Raw genomic sequence first — 23,679 nt, forward strand, 5'->3', positions numbered from 1 at the left:
TGGTTTTTTAACCCATAAGTAATTGTACAAGCCTTCAAGGTCAGCTGGTTGTAGAGTTACTATCCTTTGTCTTTTTTTTTTTTTTTTAGTCTGGTCCACAATCCAGACCAGGTCTGCCGTTTGGTAGTGTAATTTTATGTTTGCAGTTCTTAATCCTCTTCTTTCCCCCCTTATTTTGAAGTATTTTGTAGCTTCTTTTTTATCCATTTCATATAAACTGGTCTATGTGTCTCTGCCACTCTTTCAATATTCTTTCTTGGAACAGAAAATTGAGTGTTGTCAACACATTCATTTTCACATTTCATTTTTTATTATTATTATTGTTATTATTGTTATATTCATAATACATACAACACAATAATTACCAAGATAGGTTCTCCTAACCATATAACTTCAAATCTTCAATTCCCCCACCACCCTTCACCACCATAAATTGTTTATTGATTAGGCTGATAGTCCATGAACATTTTCCATTGCTCATGAAATTCCTTCTCTGGTCAACCATTAACTAATACTGTCAATCTTGCCAATTTGGCAAATTCCGATAGCTTCTCTAACCAAAGTTCCTTTGTAGGAATCGCCTTCACTTTCCAATTCTTGGCTAGCAGAAAGTCTGGCTGCCGATGTGGCGTAGAAGAAAAGCGTTCTTGCCTGTACTGGCAAAGTATCTGGAAAGAAAATAACCAGTATTCAGGTTTCATTGCAAACTTGGTGTTTAACAACTTTTCTAATTCTGGTCAACACATTCATTTTGATTGCAGAGATTCTTGACATCCACAAGATTTTTAATTCTTCTGATCTAAGTAGATCTGTTTGTATCAATTTCCAAGTTTTCTGGTAGTTATTTTTTATAAGGTTACAGTTTTGTCCAGTCACCTATTCCTAAATATTTAGAGGGATCATTAGTTGCTGAGCACTCTGTTCTCTCTAAAATCTGTTTCATGTTGTTGTGTAAAAAATGTCATTATCATTTATGTCTTCTTTCTATAAATTTTATAGCCTGAAAAGCATCCAAATTCTTCAATATGTTTCAGTACATTTTGTAACAATTTTGGTGGTCCAGGACTGTTAAGAAATGTCTGCATAACTTTTCATTTTGAACTCTACATCATCCACTTTTATTTCCTTAATTCTATAATTTTGTTTAATCTTTATAGCTCAAATAGCTAAAATCTGAAGCATTCCAGATGTGTTCCTTTTTCAATTGAAATTGCTTGTTAATTTCCTATCTTTAAACTGCTCCTGCGGAGCGGATTAAATAAAAGGGTAAGGGCTGTTGGGGAGGAGTTAGAGCGGGCCCTGTCCGGGATAAAAACTCAGAGGGCCCAATCGGCTTCACAGCTCCTGATTGAGCCCTCCAAGTGTCCATCCTGGGCCAAGCCGCCAATGGGGAGCCGCACGAAGCGCGGCTTCCCATTGGCAGCTTGGCCCAGCCTCGCCACAGCCGCCAGGGGACTCACCGCACAGACGGAACCGATCTCCAACCTGGTGAGTCCTCCTGCTGACCGATCCTCCCCGTTGAGAAAGGAGCAGGGATGCCGCGTCAAAGGCACGGCGTCCCTGTTCCTTTTCAGCCCCCCCTACCCCCAAGTAACCGCCCCTAGCTTCTTATGCGTTCACGCTGCTTCCTCCCCCCAAAGGCACCCACCTACCCACCCCGAACTACCCCCTTGATCCCCCCAGCCGCCTCTCAACCCGCTGCCCTCGCTTGGACACACGGTAAGCTGCCCCACTTCGCCGCCGCCTCGAGGCCTGCCCACCGCCCTTCTCCCTGCCCCAGAACAGCCTCGCCACCTCGCCGCTGCACCAACGCTGTTCCTGGGGCCGGGAGAACACCCACCGTCACCCGGTTCTGCTTCCATGCCTGGCCGCCTTCTCCCCGCCCCCAGAACAGGCTCGCTGCATCGCTGATGCAGTGAGCCTGTCCCCGGCCCCAGATTGCCGCTGCCTGCCTCCGCCGCGCCAGGCCCCGGGAAGCCTTCGCCCTGTGAAGGTTTCCCCGGGCTGCGCTCCTTAGCGCCCATTTTATCACCGATTAAAATGGGCTTTAGTTCTAGTTAATTAAAATCTTTGCATGTTGATTTGAGCGCATCCCATGCATCCAGTTCCAGAATTCATAATCTATGTTTTACAGTGCAACAAAAAGGCCATATTAAATTGCTGAATTATTTCTCTGCATCCAGAAATAGAAACACTGCTTTCTTTCCCTTCTTGTTCACAAGTTCAGTTGCATCAAGTTTGATTAATATAGTATCTTTTATCTTTTTGGTACAGAGCCTTTCTGATCAGACCACATTTGATATATACTTCCTTAATCTTTATGCCATTATTGTGGCACAATTTTTATAGTCTACATTTAGCAGAGAAAAAGATCTACAAGATTGTAGTACACATGCCTCACTATCCTCTTTATATTTTAGCATTATGTACACCTCTTGCCATGTCAGAGGTATTGTCTTTTTAAAAAATCTCATTCATTACATTGTAATGATTTCATTCATATTTCTGCAAGATCCTTGTAATACATTGCTGGCAATCTTTCTGGTCCTGATTATTCATCCTTCTATGTTCTTTTTTGCTCTTATTATTGGGTTTAATATTTTTCTGTGTTCCAATGTAAACTTTGTGGCCATAATGTTTTATTCCTTCTTCTGAAACAGACTTCTTTTTCTATAATCCTGAAAGAAAATTGATAAGTTGTTCTCTTTCCTTCATGTGAGAATATGGCCAATATCTGCCTGGTTTGTTCACATGTCAAAATTCCTTTGTTTTAGTAATTTTTCCTGTACTTCTTCCATTTCTAATGTATAAATTATTTGTATTGTTTGATTTCTGCTCACATTTCTTTATTCAGATTTTTAATATGTTCTTGTCCTAATCTGATTTTTTCATAGATTGTTCTGATCTTTCTAACTTTGTCTTTGCAGCAACAGCAGCTAGAAAAAATCCCTCTGATACATGTTTTTGCTTTCTTCCCAAACTGTAGTTGAGGACAGTTTGTCAGTATTATTTACTTTGAAAAGTTCTTCCAGATTCCTGGAATCATCTTCCATGAGTGTCTCTTAATTCTTATATTATTTCTAATTGTAAATTGTTTCTATAAATAGCTACTTCACATTTTTCTATTTTGAACTGAAGCAAAATATAGTTTGCCTAATTCCTTATTTCCTGCCAATGAAAGTGCGTCTAGTCAAGGCTATGGTCTTCCCAGTTGCAATGTACAGCTGTGAAAGTTGGACCGTAAGGAAGGCTGAGCATCAAAGAATTGAGGCTTTTGAACTCTGGTGCTGGAGAAGACTCTTGCGAGTCCCTTGGACTGCAAGGTGAACAAACCGGTCAGTCCTAGAGATCAGCCCTGACTGCTCCTTAGAAGGCCAAATCCTGAAGATGAAACTCAAATACTTTGGCCACCTCATGAGAAGGAAGGACTCCCTGGAGAAGAGCCTAATGCTTGGGAGCGAATGAGGGCAAAAGAAGAAGGGGACGACAGAGAATGAGGTGGCTGGATGGAGTCACTGAAGCAGTTGGTGCAAACTTAAATGGACTTTGAGGAATGGTAGAAGAATGGTAGAAGACAGGAAGGCCTGGAGGATCATTGTTCATTGGGTCGCAATGGGTCGGACACTACTTCGCACCTAACAACAAAAACAAATCCCTTAGAGCAGTGTTTTTCAAATTTTTGAGGGTGGAAGACCCCCTGAAATAGTCTTCAGGCTTTGAGGACACCTGGAAGTGATATCAGTTGGCCACACCCCCAGATGTCACATGTCACCAGAAGTGATATCACCCAGACACTCCCACCAGATATGATAACATCAGGCCACTCCCCCATCACAGGAAGTGGCTTTGCCAGGTTTCTCCCTCTCTTCCTGTGTCACCAGAACTGACATGAAGAAGAAGAAGAAGAAGAAGAGTTGGTTCTTATATGCCGCTTTTCTCTACCCAAAGGAGGCTCAAAGCGGCTTACAGTCATCTTCCCTTCCCTCTCCCCACACCCCGTGGGGTGAGTGAGGCTGAGAGAGCCCTGATATTACTGCTCGGTCAGAACAGCTTTATCAGTGCTGTGGTGAGCCCAAGGTCACAAAGCTGGCTGCATGTGGGGGAGTGCAGAATCGAACCCGGCATGCTGGATTGTAAGTCCGCATTCCTAAGCACTACACCAAACATGTCTATTAGACCCACTCCGTCCCCACCTACATTTGACTTTCACACATTGCTGTAGTTGGCAACCTTGTTTGTGTGTGTGTGTGTGCTGGAGATGTCAAAGTACAAAATGATCTCTTTCTTCATGAACAGAATAATACCTGCATTCTGGACTGGCTGCCTGTTTGCTTTTCTTCACCAAAGGGAGCCTTCAATAGTATCTTCTGCATTTTCCTTTAGAAAGATAACAACCAAAATTCAGGGGATCAAAAACAGTTGCAGAGAAAGGAGTCTCCAGAAATTATTTCAGATATTTTGTGAACAGACCTATGCCTACACACTGGGCTGGCTGGCTGGCTGGTTTTCTTCCCCTTTATCTTGAAATCAGTCTGTGAGGCCCAAACATAGGTCAATGTTGTGCTCAAGCAGACTCTGTTATGGCTGCACTCTGACTCTACCTCAAAACACAACAACAGGGATGTTGTGATTGGTAGAATATGATGCTTTTTTGCTTTTTCCAGAGATACTGGGATACAATGATAATGGGCCAGACAAGGCCTTTGACTGTCACAAGTTCCAGAAACCCAAGATCTATTCTGGAATTTTGGGTGAACTACAGGGACATCTCCGGAACCTGTAACAGTGAAGAAACTGAACAAATAACTGTGGCTCTTAAGAAATTTTGAATCCTCCTCCCCTCCCCCAACCGTACACGATCTCTTTCCCCACTCAGCTTGCAAACCAGAGGATGCATACAATGAAAAGGCTTGCAGCTGTTAAGAACTTTTAAATCCTCTTTTCCCTCCCCAACCCCATGCCGTCCCACTCGGCATGCAAACCAGAGGATGCATGCAATAGAATTTTTGTGGCCATTAAGAACTTTTAATTCATCTCTCCCCCCCCCCCCGCCCCCAACACTACACCATCTGTTTCCTCGCTCAGTTTGCAAAGCAGAGAATTTATGCAATGAAAAGGGAAGGGCAATACCTCTGTGGCCCTTAAGAAGTTTTGAATCCTCCCCCCACCAGTCCAGGCCCTGTCTCCTTTCGCAGCTCACTAGTTTTAGCAGAACCAAGTAGCCTCTAACAATGCTGCAGGAAAGGAACATTCTCCAAGGAGCACAAAGGTCCAAACAGGCTCAAGGAAGATGAGGGGGTGGGGTGGGGAGAGAAACAGGAGGCAGTCAAATTTGGGAGTAAGCAGGCAGGCTTAAATGGACTCCGGGGAATGGTACAGGAAGGCCTGGAGGATCATCGTCCATGGGGTCGCGATGGGTCGGACATGACTTCGCATCTAACAACAACAAGGCAGGCTCTGCCCCCTCCCAGGCAGGAAAACCATTGGGAGGATGAATCCACTTGTGCTCAAGGAGAAGGGAGAGCAAGGGAAATGGCCAGTTCCCAAGTGTAGCATTTTTCTTTTATTAGTCTGGAGGCAAAAATCCACAGACCCCTTCAGTTCCTTCAGGGACCTCCTGGTGTCCACGGATCCCTTGGGAATGACTGGCTTAGAGTATGATCATATGTATTCTTTATATAGGTTTCTTGTAGGCATAAAATATCAGCATTTTGTTTTTAAGTTGATTGAAAATGTTTGTGCATTTTGAAGAGGAAATCAATCCATTGATATTTATTGACACTATTTTTAATTTATCCATTTTGTCCTGATATTTGTCCTTTTTCATGTTTGTTTCTTCTGCAGAATTTTTTGCTCTGAATTTTGCTTTGAGCTACTTTCAGTTTACTTAGGGTTGTTTGAAGATTTCCCTTTATTTCCTTTGTGTAAGTCCTTCACTTTCCGTTATTTGCCCAGTAATTTAGCTTGTTATAATTATTTTTCTTCCTTTTGGTAAGTATTTCTGTATTGTGAATAGTATTTTCCAATGAAATTTTACTTATTTATTTTGTAGAATCTGTTTCAATAAATCAAAGTTGTTCTTTTTCCTGATCTCACTTGTTAAATCCTGAAAGATCTGCACTTCTTTTCCTTCCATTTTAAGTGCTGATTTCCTTGGGTTCCTTAATATTGCATCATGTGTTTTCTTGTGAGTAGAATAGACCAGTATATCTCAAGCTTATTCTTGAATTCAGATCTTGAATTCACTCTAAAAATTTGGTCAATATCAGGAAAGTCTCTTTCAATCTTCACATAATTCTGAAGCAAGTCATGAAAGTTTTCTTCCAAATGTAGTCTCCTGAAGTCCTCTTTCCACAAATTGTTACATCTTAGTGCACCATTGTTCACAACAATTTCATCATAATCTTTTAAATTCTTCAGTCTTCATCTGTTTTTTCTTTTTCTTTTTGGTGTGTTCCAGTTGCCATTATCGTATTTTCTCTTTCTAAAAGTATTATATATGCTTTCTATATATTATATATTATTTCCATATGTTGATTTTATGCAAGTATATATGTGTGCCACAATCAGAATTTATAGTATTAAAATAACTGCACCAGAGTGTAAATCTATAAAAAATCTATTAAAAATGTGAAAAAGGATGCTTGTATATGTTAAAATTAAACAGAGAAGGAAAAAGGAAACAGAAGGAGTGGGAAAGCATTTAAAAAATAGAGGAAATATTTGTTTAATGTATCGGCTCTCAAAAGTCTATCTTAGTTTGTTGTAATTCACCCAAGGAAACAAGAAGGGAGGTCTACCCAACATCTTTGTTTTTGTTTCCCTGTGCACTGATTCTTCTAAGAACTTTAGAAAGAAAAATATTGTACATGAGTCCCAAATTTTTATTTATTTTTGCTTTTTATTCTAGTATCAAAGAGTGTCTGAATACATAAATGTATAGAAAAGGAAAATAAATATTGTCTTTTTATTGAGTAGACTTTGGCAAATCAGCAAGTCTGTGTGTTGAGGGTTCCCCCCCTCTCCTTATTCTTTTCCTGCATTACACCATAGACACAATACTGAACCATTTAAACATCTTTCATCCAAGAGAAGAAAAAATAACCAATTGTATAGTCCACAAAGAGGATAATCCACTATTATTTGAAATAAAATGTATTCAGAAGAAAGGAATGGAAAAGAGAGCTTAATACATTTTGGTTAATATTCTGCTCTGATTTTTAAGTCAAAATTTTCTTAAAGGACAGTTGGATGCAATTCAGTGGTCTATCTTTATACTGCTAATTAACTGTATTTTAAAAGCCATACATTTTCAAAGGTTTCTTCTTACTGCTGAGTTGAGATGTAGAGTTCAGGCAATGCTGACAATCAGTCAAACTGTGAATTGATAAGAAGTGAGTTTCTCTTAATTCAATGATCAATGCACATCCTTTTGGGCTGTAGTAAAGAGCGGCCATGAATAACAGTGACAACAGTTGATGCCATGGAGGGCGGGGCTGAGAAGACGTAGCTTGCCGAGCCTGGTGGTCATGCATGCTGGTGTGTTATGGGCAGCCTCCCAGATGCTTATTTAAGGTGCCATGTGGAACTGCCTGGCCTCTCCACCATTGATTCACTGCCAGACAGCTTGCCGTTCATGTGACGACAGCTGGGCAGGCCAGAAAGACCGAGTGAGAAGGTGTGACCAGGGCAGCCTCATCTGGGGCAGGAGGCAACAGTGTGCCAGCATGGAGGGCTCTCAGCTGAACAGGGGTGATTAGTTCCCCCATTTTTTAAGAGAACAGTGGTTGGGCCCAGCAGGCGAGTAAGGGGGTCAGGTGGCAATGGTGGCTGGGTGACACGAATGTGCGAGGAGAGCGGGTGCCATGGAGGGTGGCAGGGGGAGTAGTGCCAGCATACTGCAGACTAGGGAGGCTTGGGCAACAGTAGTTCCTGGGGCCTGTCACAAGACCCAGGCAAGTGGGGAGAGGTGAAGGGCAATGGGAGGGTGAGGCAGCTTAAGGAAAAATGGCCAGAGGGCAGCACTCTCGGTCTGGGCAACGCAGCACTCAGGGGCGGGCCAGGTCCACAGGGGGTTACCTGGAAGTGAGAAGCAGGTCAAGCTCTGCATGCCCAGAGTGGGAGGGAGTCTACAAGATCTCACCGGACACTGGGTCTAGCTCTTCTGGGAGTGGGCCAGTTGAGCTGCACCCGCGTTCTCGTAGAATTAGACAGAGTCAGGTACCCTCAGAAGCTAGGGGCCACGCCTGCAAGGGTCATTTCCAGAGCCCTAGAGGCCCCAGGGTTTTTCTTCCAGAGCTTGGGACAGCAAGGGGGGCAAAGAGCGGCCATTGCCCAGGTGAGGTGGCAAAACCAGGGGCAAAGCTAGAGGTGCCTCTTTGCCCTCCAGTGACAATGCCTTGTACTGAGAGGGATATTCCCAGGCGGTTGTGCTGGTTCACTTTCCTGGCAATTCTGTAGCAGGCACATCCAGCCTGCCCAGCAACAAACTGGTGACTCTCAGGGAGCTAATAGGAAATATGGCAACAAGAAGAAAAAGTACCCTTAGGGAAGTACAGGTCCTCTTAGATCATTGGAATTTTATCTGCATAGTTGTGGTGCCAGGCCAGGCATTTTGTGTTCGGTTGGCACAGACCACTAGAGGGTTGAGCAGGTCATGCCCCTACCTCAGGATTACACAGGGAATGAGGCCCGACCTGCAGGTCTCGTCTGATTTCCTTCGGAACTTCAATGGGGTAGCTATCTGGCAGACCGTGCTTGACTTGGGCAGTGCACTAGAGGTCCACTATGATGTGATTGGCAGATTAGGTTTCAGGGTTTTTTTAACTGCAACAGGTGGTGTGTTCAGGCATGGCCAGCCAGTTGGATGCCAGCAGTTTAGAGGGACCTTATCTTTTTGGAATTTTTTTCAATATTAGTGGTGGGTGGTCATATGGAGGGAGCTGTTTGTCAACAGTCTGGTCTTGTTTTGTTTTGTTTTCTTAACCAGCAATCTTCCAGGTTGATCAGGGTCATGCACTTGGTGAGATGCATGGTCCTCACTTCCCTGGAGATGAACATTTCATTCCAGGTGTGACACATTGCCGGGGTGCGGAATGCAATAGCTGACTCTCTTGATTGCAGATTGAGAGGTTTTGGCAACTCACTCCCCAGGCAAACCTGAATTCAGAAGAGTTCCCAGAAAGCCTCTGGGAGCTTGGAATTGACTGACCTGGGATGGAGTCTTGGCGTCTGTTGCATTGACCACACACCAATGCTACAGAGGGGCTGTCCAAGACTTTGTGCATATCCCCCATAGGGCAGCCTGTGGGCAACCCTGGCCCCCTTTGTTACTTGGCTCACCTGAAGGAAAGGGGCCTCTAGCACAAGACTCTGTGGGTCATGCTAGTAGGATTGATTTTTCAGCAAGGCTATGGGGTCTTGGGACCCTGGTTCTTTTTTTCTACCTAGACAGGCCAGAAAAGGGTGGGGTAGAACTCCCAAGAGGCTTCCAGACCCTAGGTGCCCCATCACGCTGACTGTGCTCGGGCAGCTGGTCAGGCAGCTGAGGGCGGTGTGCTTTAGTCCATTTGAAGTGGCATTGTGCGAGCTGCTTTCATGCTTGCATAACATGGGGCTTTTAGATGTAGCAAGCTGGTGGTCCCATCACAAGCATATAGCGGCACATTGGCTCTTAGTGTGGAGGATGTGGAGTTCACACCAGCAGGAGTTCTTATTTCACTCTGGAGTTCTATGACAAACCAGAAAGGGTGTGGAGTGTTAGCAGTTCTGCACTGGATGGGCTCACTTAGCACTTGCCCCATCAGAAGCCTGAGCTTGTACATATCTGTTCGCCCTGCATTACCAGGGGTGTTGTTGATTTACCACAATGGCATTTGCCTGTCATGCTTCCAGTTTGCGGCTGTGCTCAGGCTGTTCCTTCGTTGCCTGGGGATGTGGCCTGAATATTACGGGACTCACTCATTCTGAACTGGGGAAGCTACATAGGCATTCCTCGATAGGGCCATCCCCCAGGAGATCATGCAAATTGGGAGATGGTATTCTTAGGCGTATAGACTACTCTCACATATCTTGCTAACCTTTTGCTTGTCCCAGGCCAAGCCGTTTCTTTCCCAAGGGTCCTCATTGTGGGGCACAGTATTGTTTACTGGGCAGGACAGTACATGGCATCATCTGGTTGGGGAGTGCAACTTGGCCAGGGTGAGCTGCTGAGCATCACATGGTCTGGACACCACACTGGTCATCAATATTGGAGGTCATAGTGGCTAAAGTTCATGACGGAGAAGCTCCATCGGTGATTATCATGCACATGGGGGAAAATGATCTGCCAAGAATCTCTGGTCTGTGTTTGCTTAAAATGATTGCTGGGGACCTAGTGGTCCTGAGGCAAATGTTGCCAGTGGTGTGTTTGATGTGGTCTGATCTCCTGGACAGATGGGTTTGGAGAGATGCCATGCACCTAGGATGTGTGCATTGGGCAAAAGAGAAAGTTAATAAGGAAGTTTGCAAGTTAATTCAGGGGTGGAAGGGTGTTGTGAAACAACACACTGACATCACCCACCATTTGGTTCCCATCTTTCAAAGGGATGGAGTGCACCTCTCTGAGTGGAGCTGCAACATGTGGCTGCATGGGTTGCGGGTGGTGTTGCTCAAGGGGTTGCAAGGTGTTCATGGGTCGTCAGGAACGGGGCTGGCCCATGTTCAGTGGTGGTTTAAGGGGAGCATGAGGATGAGCCTTTGTACAGGGTTCCAGTTTACATACTGGAGCCCTGTGGGTGAGGGGTCTAAATAAGAGACCGGCCTGCTAATGAGAGTGGCTGACACAGCTGGGAAGGCCAGGGGCTCAAGGTCAGGTGGCCGAATTAGGTGAGCACCCATCAACCATCACATAGGTCACCTCCTTGTGGAGTGGAACTCATGGGTAAGGGAACTGCCCTCCTGGCTGGGAAGGTGACTGGTCCCAGAGTGCCCAAGGAACCCAAGCAGTAAGCATCCAGATGGCTGTGGTCATGGCTCTTTTCTCATGTTGTGCTAACTCTCTGACTGGAGGTATTTGTGGCAACCAAATAAAGCTGTGGCCTCTGTTATTGCCAAAACTGAGTCATGTATTGATTGGCCCCATACCATCTTGCCAGTCAATGCATCCCTGTCTGGATACGCTGGTGGCCTTCAGGGTCATTAGCCAGCACTGACATAACTTCATATTTCATAGTTGTACTCAACCTTAGAGGATTACTCTCAGAGTTCTTATTCAAGAGACTACAAAGGTCTTCAGCTGCAAGGTTAATTCAGCAGACTTTGGCTTCTTTTTTCAACCACTGAATGATACCCAAGAATAACAACTGTTGAAATTTTGCCTGAGCTGGAGGATATGTTTTAAGAGATAGCACACTTCCAATGAAGGCACTGTGTCCAATAGAACATGACTGCCCTAAAGTATTGTTCTTTCCTCCAGCTGTCTGATGTGGAAATGATCAAATGAGTTTCAGGCATTGCAATAAATGTAGCTCCTTAGTTTTAAAGTTTTTATTGTACCAGAGTGGTGTCCTGTTTTCTCTTCCATTGTAGCTAATTTTTTGGCTTGATGATGATGAAACCACACCTCTGGTTTCACAGTGGGATCATTGGGGCTCCACATCTGCTTTGAAATGCCTTTACAGTGGGACATCTCATTTTACTCATATGTTTCTCAGTTTCTTCTGGGATATGTCATTTTGATAGTTCTAAGGAAGCAATAGGCTGCATGTGGAATAATATATAGTGTTCTGCCATTGCACGGTTGGTTATTCTGCTCTTTGTTATACTGTGGTCTTTCAAAGTAAGAGTTTAGAACCCTGTCTGACTGTCTGTCTGTCTGTCATTGTTGCAGCCACTATGTGTCACAGAAGGGCATTTTATACATAATGAAGTTCCAACAGTTTTCTTTAAATGAAAAGCTGCCATAGGAGGCTGCATTTATGAGGGGAAGATTAAGAGGAGGTGTTTCTTAATACTTTCTTTGCTGGCCATTTCCCTATTCCAAATTATTCAGAAATTGTAATTTCTAAAATGGAAATCCATTTCTGAAATATAACAGTGGTTGTATTTTCCACCCCATGGCTTCCAACATGGAAGCCTCATCTAGGTATGCCAGGAGTTGGTTCATGGCAGCCCTCACAACCACCTTCCCCAAGAATACTAGGTTCAACACGGGATGGTAATTGGCATGATCATGCATGTCCAAAAATGTTTTCTTTAGCAACAGGCAGACTACTGTCTCCTTCAGCCACTCTGAAAATTCCTCCATTGAGAGGGAAAGATTGATTATCTTGGAGAGGGCGTCCTATGCTCTCATCACTTGTTTTAAGATACCATGAGGGGTAGGGATCTAACGGGCAGAGTTTGACCTCACCAAAGCTAGCAAGCTATCCACTTCAGTCAGCTGAGCCACCTGAAACTATCAAATAACCCCTCCAAAGACAACATAAGTTCCCTTATGATATCAATAGTTGGGGGAAGGTCACAGTGGAGTATCAAGATTATATGAAACTAGATTTAAAGCCCATTTTATTTCTAAATAAAATGGGCACTAGATGGCAGCGGCCTCCCCCACCGCGGACTGGCGCAGGCTTCCCCCTACAGCTCGATGGCGTGGTGTGGGTGAGGAGGCTGGGGGCAGCGTCCGTGGGGCGGCAGAAAGGGAGCATGGGAGGTCTTACCGCGGCTGTTGGCAGATCCCGGGTAATCGGCGCAGCGGTCGGCAGCGGCGGCGGCTCCTGAGGGTCGGCGAGGCGCAGGCACGGCGTTTAGCGGGCATTGGTGAGTCAGGCGTTGGTGAGGCGTGCCTGTGGGGGGGGCGAAGGCGGCAGGAAGCATGGAGGCAGCGTGGGTGGCGGCGCGGTGCTTCGGGAGGTAGCGGCGCCATTTGCAATCGCCGTCTTCTCTCTGGCCGGGAGACGCAAAGGCGGCAGGGAGCGTGGAGGCGGCGTGGTTGGCGGCGCAGCGGTCTGGGAGGTAGTGCCGCCATTGTGGCTCGTCGTCTTCAGTGTTCGTGGGGGCGTTGAAGGCCGTGCAGGCGTGTACGTAGAAGGGTTTGGGCGGCGGCGGCGGCAGCGCAGAATTCGGGGGAAAGGCGGCCAAGCGCGGATGGGCAAGTGGTGGGGTGGGTGTGTGAAGGGCGCGGGCAGCGGGTGGTGGGCATGGCGCTGGTCGAGCGGGCTGGGCAGGGCGGGGGCTTTGGCGGGCGGGAATGGACGGTCGAGGTGGGGGTGGGAAGGGCTTGGGGGGCGTCCGCAGGCGCGTAGGCAGGGCAGGGCAGGGCAGGCACTTTGCCGAGGGGAAGTGTGTTCCCCAGAGGCCAGCGCTGTGGGGCAAGGCTCCTAGCCGGCTGCCGTCCGTCAAGGATGGCGGTCGGGAGGAGTGTGCAGTTCGCAGGTGGCTGTTCTTGGGACGGGCCAAGTAGCCAATAGGGCCACTCCCAATTGGCCACTTGGCCCTGGATTGCCACTCAGAGGAGCGAATCAGGAGCTGTGAAGCGGCTCCTGATTTGCTCCTCCGAGTTTTTATCCCGGACAGAGCCCGCCCTAACTCCTCCACACCAGCCCTTACTCTTTTATTTAGTCCGTGTCGCCCGCGGCGCCACAGGTGGTTTAAAGATAGCTCACAAATTCCTCACAAATAATATCCAATTGACTCACAAATAATTCCTCACAAATAATATCCAATTTTGGTGCCTTTCCTAAAGTTCAATGAGAGACAGAATTAAATAATTGTGCTGGGTGTGAGCTCACAACAGAAATAGAATAAAATGCTTGTTTTACCATTTTCATTGCCATCTCATAGGCTTTCATAAACGTCCTATAAGAAGTTCTTGAAGCTTTGTTGCAAGTGTTCTTCCAAACTTGCCCTACTTTCAGACTAGGAGGATGCTCAGTGCATCCTAGGTGTATAAGTAAATTGAAGGCTGTGGAACACCAAAAACATAGTATCACTTGATATTTCCAGAACTACTTACTCTACAAAAGAACCTGTTAGTTTGTGGTATACAGTGATGGGTGTTTCCGCACAAGGACCAATGTTGCTAATTGGTCCCACAAAGTGGAAAGGTTATTTTTAAAAGTGCAATCTCGGCGTTACACATACCTGCTTTTTTAGTGGAATCCAGTAGCGTTTCATTAGTTTCCACAGGTTTCCGGTCTCGCAAAAATCGCTAGACAGGAAGTGATTTTTTCTGTGCTTTGTCCCGCCCCTGGCCGTCAATCAAACGGACAGCCAATGGGTGGTTGTTATCATGCTCCGGGAAAGCCCCTTTCCCCTTTAAGCACAGGTTTAAAAAAGAAACACATTACAACGAATCTGCGTTAACTCGTTGCAATGAAGAGACCCATCTAGCTGGCAGCTGGCATGTGAGCTTACGATTCATCGTTACCACGCTTCCCCAAGTGAAAAGAAAAATCCCCCCCCCCGCACGGGCGCGATTTTCAGCCGAAAATAAAGGGAACTTGCAAACAGGGCTGTGTTGCACTTGGGGACTTAGGGGAGCTTTAAAGCACTTCTGTGGAGGGACTGTAGCCAGAGAAGCCTTGCTGGGTGAATGAAGGCTCGCTGGTTCGTTGCTTTCTGCTCGCTCCGAGGAAAAAAAAATGGCGATCGCTTCGCCAGAAGTTCAGAGGAGAGAGCCAGGGGGAGGGACTTTGTTGGAACCACAACAATGGGAACGCACAGGTCTTTTTCGCTAGTGTTGCAGATTGTTTGCAAGAATATAGCGCTTTTCGGAGGGTGAATCCACTTTTCCCGATTTCCCTTTAAGTGCTAAAACAAAGTGCTTTTCGCGGAACTGTTTCAGGAGTGTGGCAGATTGTGTGCGACGTCTTGCGGAAATGCAAATTAGTAGCGTTTACAATTTGCAAGCCTTCTGCAACATTAAAGTCATGTGGAATGACCTTTGCATGGGATTGATATGGGACTGATGAAGGGATGCTCTTACCTTCCAGAGAGCCCAGCAGACCAAGCATCAATTTTCTGCTCTGGGGCTGCTCTTTGCAGGCAGTTCCAACTATTTTCTTTGTCTACATTCCCAAATACTCCAATTCTAAAGAGCTAGGGGATAGCAATGGATCCTTCTAGTGCCACTGGTCCTGATGGTATAACAGTTTGCTGCAGAAGGAACTCATCAGGTTTACCCTCTGGGCTCCAATCTCTGGCTTCTGTGCCACCTGGAGTGTGCTCAAGACATTGTCCCACTCTTCAGATGTCTAACAGAGTATATTTAAAGAGTTTAAATAATCCGTTAAGGAATAGAAAGATGGTTTGCAGCATTCTTGCCCTAGTGTTGCTTCATTTCCATGAGGTTTTGCAGTATGCTTTGATTTGTTCATTGGACCTGTGCATAGTGATATGAAACCAAGTGCATTCTCCCTCCCCCAAGACCTTGCCCTCCAATCCGTGTAGAGAAAACATCTCAATGGTCTCCATGGAAACCATAAGCTATCATAACTGTGAAATGAGAGATGCTTACTGGCATTCAGTGAACAAATTCTGAACACTTCTGTCATAGATAAAAAAGGCAAATTACCTCCACAAGGAAATGCAATGGGCAGTAGGGCAGCAGTGAGTATGAATTCTCTTTTGGAGCCAGGTTTTGGTGGCAGATGTCAGGCATGATATAAAAATATGCATTTGATGCTCTCTATGTTGTTTATTAATTATATTTTTATACCACCCTTCCATACAGCTCAGCATATAGCAGTCTTTAAAAACCACTTAGTCAGAATGGCATGAAGGTGTTTTTTTAAACCAACAAACCACCAATTTTCTGTAATACCTACTGAATCATCTCTCTCTGTCTGCATAAGAAGCTTGAGCTTTCTTTTTATTGCCTATGCTTTGGTCACTGGTATATAGGCACCTGAAGCCTTTTACCCTTAGTTCCATTTGACATCCTTCCCAGGTGGACCATCAGTATTTGCTCTTCTACATTTGAATCCTAAATTGGACATCTCCTTCCCCTTGTAACTTCAGTTTAAAGCTTTTCTGATGAATCTCCCCAGGTTCCTGCCCAACACATTTCCCCCCAACTTGGATAAGTGAAGCCCATCCTGTGCTAGCAAGCTTTGTTTTAGAAAACCTTCCCATGGTCCCAAAATCCAAATCCTACCTGCTGGCACCACCAACGCAGCCAGCAGTTTACCTCCATTATCTTCATCTCCCAATTTGTACCTCTTCCCCTGACAGGCAGGATCTAAGAGAAAACTGCTTGTGCTCCCATTAATTTCAGCTGCCTTCCCAGATCTTCATAGTCAGCCTTAATATGCACAATTGTGTTGATGGCTGTGTTGCTCGTTCCCATGTGAACCATCACAAACGGGTAGCGATCCATAGGTTTAATCAGTTTCAGCATCCTGTCCATGATATCTTTAATCTTTGCCCCCAGCAAGCAACATGCCTCTTGAACTAGGGGTCAAACTTAGTCACATACCGTTCCATGCCTCTCAACAGAGAGTCACCAATGGCCACACTTTCCTTTTCCTTCAAATGCCACTTCCTCATATCCCCATGCCCTCTTGACTCTATCTTTGAATTTGTCTAGGTTCCTTCTCTACCCTTGATGCTGCTTCCATCTCCTCTGCAAGGGCTTGAAATCTGTTCTTGAGCTCCAATGGCACTAAGTGCCATCTTGCTTGTCACCTTCGAGCTCATGTTACATCAGTGAAGGGAGGCTCCATAGAGAAATCAATATCCCCATTCTCCTTTGGAGAGTGCCAAGAGTCTTAACAAATTGTGACATAGCCTTGCAAACCTTCCTTCTGGCCAAACCGATTTTTTTCTGGTGACAGCACTGCCCTCCATTCATGGTGCTCAAGGAAGTAATGCCAAAGTAACATTGCTCCTGGGAGTCTTTGATGCAGAGTCTGGAGGTCAACAATGATAAAATAATGCCTTTCTGAGCCAAAAGATCATTCTTCCACAGCTGAATAATGACAGTGTGAGATGGGCCATGATGAAAAACCTCAGCTGATATGGTAGAAAGGAGAGAAAGCCACTTCAGTCCTCTGCACCCCGAGCAGTTGACATGAAAATGTTCAATGATCCACTACTTGGAATTCCATCCAGACAAAACTGCAAAGTTGCTCCCCCCAAACACGATACTGAGGCTGACAATCAGAACTTTCTTACTTGTGTCTAAGAAAGCTAGAAAAACAAGCTGGTTAGTATAATAAACCTAGGCAAACATATAGCTTGTACACTGAGGAGCAAAAATGGCCAATGGCCATTATCTGATCCAATGTGAAACCACATTTGGATGCAAGTGTAGCCACACCAGTGCAAAATGAGTGCGCTCCAAAATGTCCCAATGGGAGGCCTTATTTTGCAATGCATGCATGTGACAAGCAGGAGCCATTGGGAAGCAGAAGAATAGTCTCAGAAGTGCTAGAATCATAGAAAGGGATTGGCCCTCTCCTACTGTAAATCAACCCCAAATCATGGTCTAACATAGGAAGACTGAATACTGTTTCAATGGGGGCTGTTGTTGCTGACATTTAATCTAAATCACCATTTAATTTATTTTAAATAAATCTTAACATTTTAAATTCTTAATTACTGTTTTAATAAATTGTATATGTTAGCTGTAATTAAATACGTTTAGCCATTTGTCATTTAATGTTATGTTATTTAAGGATTCAGCCTACTTTCATGATACTCCATTCCCAATGACCTTCTAAATCCCTCAGTAGATAATTTAGAGCCTGGATTTACATATGTGATGCTTTGATATACAGATCTCATATTCTGTTAATTCTGCATTGTGGTTCAAACTATTTAAAAATGATCACTGTAGATCTTCCTATTTAATCAAGATACCTAATCAAAACCTTAGTGCAGCCTTTACTTTACTGCATTTTGAAATGATGCCAACGGCAGTTCTATGCGCCAAAGAATCAATGCTTCTGTGTTTGTAGTATGCAAGCCTTGGAGGACTGATCTCATTACACACTTGACTGTTCGCTTTATGTACAACCTAGGGCCTAATTTCTTGCTGAGATACTATTGGGCCTGGTTTCCTATTCTGTTACTGAGAAGATAATCTATCTCTTGTCTGATACTGATGACTATAGAAAATGTCACTATATGCCCTGGCAGGAAGGAAAATAAGAGACAACACATACTTTTTTTTTGTATGCTGTTTCTAATATCCTATGGTTTTATATGGTAAACCATTATAAGGTGCCTTTTATTTTATTATATCATATATATCTTGAAAATGTCTATCAGTGGTGTGGTGAGCCCAAGGTTACCCAGCTGGCTGCATGGGGGGGGGCAGGGAATCAAACCTAGCTCGACAGATTAGAAATCTGCATTCCTAACCACTAGAATCATAGAATCATAGAATCATAGAGTTGGAAGGGGCCATTCAGGCCATCTAGTCCAACCCCCTGCTCAACGCAGGATCAGCCCTAAGCATCCTAAAGCATCCAAGAAAAGTGTGTATCCAACCTTTGCTTGAAGACTGCCAGTGAGGGGGAGCTTGAAGACTGCCAGTGAGGGTCAAGCTGGGTTGACCTCTAGGAGCAAAATAAAGCAAGATATGGGTTCCATGGTAATGCTTGTCTGTCATGGACCTGCACAGGTGAATATGCAATTTTGAACCACTAATTGAGAGCAAGAGCATAACCACTGGCATCACTATGTACACAGCCAGTAATTCACTACTCTGAAATGCACCAACAATGCTAAAGAAAGCATCCCTAAAGGGGGTGTCTTCAAAAGCCAGAAAGCATACCTGTGGTAACACCTGCATGATTTTTTCTAGCATGAGCACAGGAATAGGTCTTCTGTCTTCAGGCTATCTCAGGGTCAGATTTCTCCAGCCCTCTATGGTGCATCAAGAGAAAAAAGAATGGCAGGGATCAGTAAACTTCAAGGCCTTACTGTAAAAAGGTTATGGCTGATAAATGAATACGCATGGTCTTAAGAGTGAACATACTAGATACTGCAGGATCAAAATCTCAAGTAAATTCCAAAGTCCAAGCTGCCTGCAGCATCTGGATCCTCTAGACACAGAGGTATCAGCCAAATGGGAACTTCATTAAAGTGATTCAAAAATTCTAGCTAGACCAAACGAAAGGATAGTTCTATACCTTCCCAGAAGCTTCCAGGGCTGAATAAAGCCAAACTTTTACCTAACATTGGGAAGAGTGGAAAAAGGTATAGCATGTTTCTTCTACAAGTCAAGTATAATCCTGATGTAGTGATGGGGTACATCTGTGGATCAAACCAGCTGAGCACAGAAAGCCCAACCAGAATAAACTACTTTGCAGGCAAAATTTAGATAACCTAGCTGTCCGGAGATGGAGGGCAAGAGTGCTCCCATCCCTGGCCTTGAGAAAGGCCATGGACAATCCCAGGGCTGCTGGGAGTTGCTCCATCAGGAGACTCCAGGTGGGTGCACTGTGGTGCGCCTCAGTCAGCGGGCTTGGACCAGCTGCCAGCAGCAGGAATGAGCAAACCCTCAGCTGTGGCAGGTGAAGCAGGCCCAAGGCTAGAGGTACTTATGATGCAGTGGGGAGGAGCAAGGCCACAGGGATAACACAGTGTGGTTCAGTGGAGCCGCAGAAGTGGAGAGCTGGGACTGGGAAGAGGGCAGGTCAAGGGTGCTTCATTTACCTTACTTGATGTGCTTCCCAGCCCTGGCTGAGGGGGTGGCGTGGGCCCATCCACAAGAGAGGAAGCCTTGGTGCATGGGGCCACTGTAGAGGTTTGCCTCAGCCAGTCCAGTTGAGGGCTTGAGGAGGGCTGAAGTACAAAAAACAGCCCTTGCCTTCCAAAGGGGTCAGCAGGAAGGACCCGTGCAGGATGCTAGTAGTGAAGCAGAGTCCATGAGGCCGTGCCCAGGGAGGAGAGAGACAGGCAGACTGAGGAGCCTCCCAAAGAGTGAGGACACAACAGGAAGTTCAGCACAGGGGAGGGGTGGTGGTGGCTGGAGCTATGGGTTAAAGGGGAAAGAAGGTGAGGATGGAGAGGATAAGAGGGAGGCAGCACAAGAGGGTGGGGTTGATGCTGTGAGGGAACATGCTACCAACACTGTATTGATTGCAGAGCTGAATTAAAGCTGAGGTGATTAAAGCAGAGTGAGTGTGCCAGTGTCTTTAAAAGGGGTCCCCGATGGCAAAGGGCAGTAGAGAGTGACCCACCCCTCCCCGGAGCATCACACCAGTGCCATCTGAATTTCCTTTAAGATGCACTTTTTCTTGCTTATGATCCCAGGCAACTAATTTACCAATAGGAAGTGCCACATACTGAGTCCAGTGAAATTCCTAAGTATGTTGAGTTAGCAGGGCCTTTTGTCTTATCCTGTGCTAGTGGCTGCAAGGACCTGGAATGCAACAAGGCGATTGACACAGGCCAATATGTCTGCTGGGCCCACAAATAGAAAATCATCAATAAAATGTGTAACATGATGGCACCTTGTGAGTTCCTTAGCCACCCACTCAATAAAAGTGCTAAATATTTCAAATGCAGTGCAAGCAACAGAGCAACCCACGGGCATGCCCTTATCTAGTTACTGTTAAATTTGGAACCCAATAGGCAGAAACCCCCAGGATGAATGGGCAGTGAGTGAAAGGAGTATTGGACCTCTTAGCCAAAGGGGGAAAAAAACTACTAAAGAAAAAAACCCTCTGCTTTGAATAAATGCTTGTAAAAGGAATGTAGAGACAAAAAGTCGCAGTGCGACTCAGAAGCAGCTGATGGTCCCTTTAATCAAAAACAAAGGAAAAAGCTTCCAAGTCACAGTAGAGCACCGTGTGGTCTTGTAGACAGATAGATACATTTATTTCAGTCAATGACCAGTACAAAATACAAAACAGTAAAACATTATATAAGATTGATTAAAAGTTCCAAAATATTTCATGTGTTCAATAAATTTGTCCTAACCCTTATACATATTTAGCCAGGCACTTCTACGTTTAATTGCTAATCTTGCATATTTGGCAATAATATGGGATAAATTCTTATTTTTATCCGAAAGGAGTTCCTTTAAATTGGCTTGTCTTGAAGTAGCCCTTAAGTCAGTAAAGATGGATTGCAGTAATTCCTGATGCAATTGGTTATAAATACAGCAATCAAAAATCACATGTTCAGTGTTCTCAATGTAACCGTCCTGGCATAAGCAAGTTTGTCCCTGGGTAGAAGCTTATTATATTTTCCCTCTGCCCATGCTGAAGGGAGAGCATTATAGCGCAATAATGTAAATGCCCTTCTGAATTCAGAAATATCAATAATAGAAAGATAGGGCATAAGAGATAATCTATTTAGAAGAGAGGTGTCATACAGTGGATTATTGATTCTATTCAAATCAAAGTGTAGTGCAGCCTAATGTAGCAGCTAGTTTTCTTTCCGAAAGTTATCCTGGGACTGAATGAATGAATGAATGAATGAATTCAGACAACTGAGAGCAGGCTCAGACAACTGAGAGAACGTGGAGAAAGCTGCTGGGGAGTGCTGCTGCTGCTGCTGCTGCTGACCAGGTGAGGCTATTGTCGTGCTGAGTGAGGTAATTGCTGGGTGATTGTTGGGAGGATTAAAAAGGGCTGTTCCTTGCCAGAGGCGCGAGAGACAGAGGGCTCTTGGCCTGGGGTTCTTGGCCTAGCAATTAGAATCAGTAGATTATATTTCCCTAGTAGTTGCACTGCCTACAAGTTACAATGGACCTCCAGGACACCCATCCCATCATCTGCAGCGAGTGTGACATGATTGCCTTCCTCCCTGAAGACAAGATGGACTACATCTGCCCCAAGTGTAAGGTGGTAAGACTTTTGGAGGAAAGGATTAGGGGCTTAGAAGAGAGGATTATTACCCTGACCCAAATTAAGAAAGGGGAGGAGTTCATAGACCGGAGCTGTGCAACTCGGAATAAAGAGGATGCAACCAGTCTTGAAGAGGATAAGGGGATTGACCTCATTATGGAACCTCTGCAGACAGTTAGGAAAAAGACTCAACGGCGTAGAGTGAGACGGTTCTCAGGGCCTTTGGAGCTCCAGAATAGATTTCAGGCCCTTGCAGAGGAGGTGCAAGTGTCAACAAGGGAAGAGGTCCAAAAACAAAGTCTAAGACAAAATGAAGAGGCCACGGGGATAGAAGGAAATGGTGTTGAGAAGAAAAGAAAAAGGAGAGTACTGGTAATTGGAGACTCCCTGCTAAGAGGAATGGATTGCCATGTGGCTGGGCCTGACCCCCTAACCCGAGAGGTGTGTTGCTTGCCAGGAGCAAAAATTAAAGACGTTTCAGAACGGCTGCCCAAACTCCTCAAAGCCAAGGAAGTTTGTAGCCACACGCAGATGTTGGATTTTCGTAGGGCAAACTTTAATAAACTCAGAGACATGATGAGTGTCATACCAAGAACGAGAATGCTGGAAGGGAAGGGAGCATGTGAAGGGTGGGCGCTACTCAAACAAGAGCTATTGTATGCTCAATCAATGACTATCCCAGAAAGACGAAAACACTGCAGGAGCTCTAAGAAGGCTATTTGAATGAACAGAGTACTTCAAGAGGAACTAAGAAAGAGAAGGGAGATGTTCAGGAAACGGAGGGAAGGACAGAGCTCTAAAGAAGAGTACCTACAGGTTACTAGGCACTGTAGATCAATCATCAGAAAGGCCAAAGCTGAGAGTGAGCTAAGATTGGCCAGGGAAGCCCACTGTAACAAGAAAAGATTTTTCAGTTATGTGAGGAGCAAACGTAAAGTAAAGGAGGCAATAGGCCCACTGTTGGGTGCAGATGGACAAACTCTAACGTAGGATGCAGAGAAAGCAGAAAGGCTCTGCGCCTATTTTACATATGATTTTTCCCACAGGTCAAAGGGTTTAGGCACATCTAGAGATGGCAATAGCCAAGAGATAGTGTCTGGGTGGCAGGTTGACATGAACAGAGAGGTTGTTGAGAGGCATTTAGCTGCACTGGATGAGTTCAAATCCCCTGGGCCGGATGAAATGCACCCGAGAGTGCTCAAAGAACTTTCTGGATAACTTGCAGAACCCTTGTCCATCATCTTTGGGACCTCTTTAAGGACTGGAGATATCCCGGAGGACTGGAAGAGAGCAAACGTTATTTCGATCTTCAAAAAAGGGAGGAAGGATGACCCGGGAAACTACAGACCAGTGAGTCTGACCTCTGTTGTGGGTAAGATAATGGATCAGATATTAAAGGGAGCGATCTGCAAACATCTGGAGGACAATTTGGTGATCCAAGGAAGTCAGCATGGATTTGTCTCCAACAGGTCCTGTCAGACCAATATTTTTGACCAAGTGACAGGTTTGCTGGATCGTGGAAATTCGGTTGATGTCGTTTACTTGTATTTTAGTAGAGCTTTTGATAAGGTTCCCCATGATGTTCTGATGGATAAATAGAAAGGACTGCAATATGGATTTTCAGATAGTTAGGTGGATAGGAAATTGATTAGAGAACCGCACTCAAAGAGTTGTTGTCAATGGCGTTTCATCAGACTGGAGGGAGGTGAGTAGCGGGGTACCTCAGGGCTCGGTGCTCGGTCCGGTACTTTTTAACATATTTATTAATGATCTAGAGGGGGTGGAAGGACTACTCATCAAGTTTGCAGATGACACCAAATTGGGAGGACTGGCAAATACTCCAGAAGATAGAGACAGAGTTCAACGAGATCTGAACACAATGGAAAAATGGGCA

General features: G+C 45.1%; 1 long non-coding RNA gene across 1 annotated transcript in view; it reads right to left on the reverse strand.

The window, feature by feature from the left end:
- Positions 1-453: 453 nt before the first annotated feature.
- Positions 454-23,679, reverse strand: part of LOC143831318 (uncharacterized) — a 63,010-nt gene continuing 39,784 nt past the window's right edge. The window contains exons 2-3 of the long non-coding RNA XR_013228818.1: positions 4,305-4,377; positions 454-668 (exon numbers count right to left, since the gene is read on the reverse strand). This is a non-coding gene — a long non-coding RNA (uncharacterized LOC143831318). The remainder of the gene's footprint in view (positions 669-4,304; positions 4,378-23,679) is intronic.

Source organism: Paroedura picta, chromosome 3, assembly GCF_049243985.1.
Source record: "Paroedura picta isolate Pp20150507F chromosome 3, Ppicta_v3.0, whole genome shotgun sequence".
Taxonomy (NCBI): domain Eukaryota; kingdom Metazoa; phylum Chordata; class Lepidosauria; order Squamata; family Gekkonidae; genus Paroedura; species Paroedura picta.